We start from the raw sequence: 710 nt of genomic DNA, 5'->3' as shown, positions 1-710 counted from the left end.
AAAAAAAAAAAAAAATTGGCTTGGCGCCTGTAGCACAGTGGTTAAGGCACCAGACAAATACACTGAAGTTGGCGGGTTCGATCCTAGCCCTGGCTAGGCTAGGTAACCAACAATGACAACTGCAACAGAAAATAGCTGGGCGTTGTGGTGGGTGCCTGTACTTTCAGCTACTTGGGAGGCTGAGGCAAGAGAATTGCTTAAGACCAAGAGTTTGAGGTTGCTGTGAGCTGTGATGCTGCGGTACTCTATCTAGGGCGACATAGACTGTGTCTCCAGAAAGAAAAATTTTATTGACTATATTGTCTTCTCAAAGTGATACTGAATATTTAATGCTTAAAATTTTACATTTAATTTAACTCACTAATTTATGCTTTTTCTGTCATGTTATCCGTTATCATTCCTTGTCGTGAAGCTACCTACTTGTCTTCTCTGTCAGTGTTTAAAATTTTGACATTCTCTACATCAGGGGTCCTCAAACTTTTTAAACAGGGGGCCAGTTGACTGTCCCTCAGACCGTTGGAGGGCCGGGCTGTGGGCCCCAGGCCAAGTCGGCTGCTAAGCAGGACAGGCAGTGGTAGCAAAACACCCGGTGGGCCGGATAAATGTCCTAGGCGGGCTGCTTGTGGCCCATGGGCTGTAGTTTGAGGATGCCTGCTCTACATCCATGAGGATAATTTCTTACTTTGTTTTCATTTTTGTTTCAGGCACAT

Source organism: Otolemur garnettii, unplaced genomic scaffold (genome assembly GCF_000181295.1).
Source record: "Otolemur garnettii isolate 467f Iridium unplaced genomic scaffold, OtoGar3 scaffold00179, whole genome shotgun sequence".
In the NCBI taxonomy this organism is placed as follows: Eukaryota; Metazoa; Chordata; class Mammalia; order Primates; family Galagidae; genus Otolemur; species Otolemur garnettii.
The sequence above is the reverse complement of the archived record's forward strand: the minus strand, read 5'-3'. Positions refer to the sequence as shown.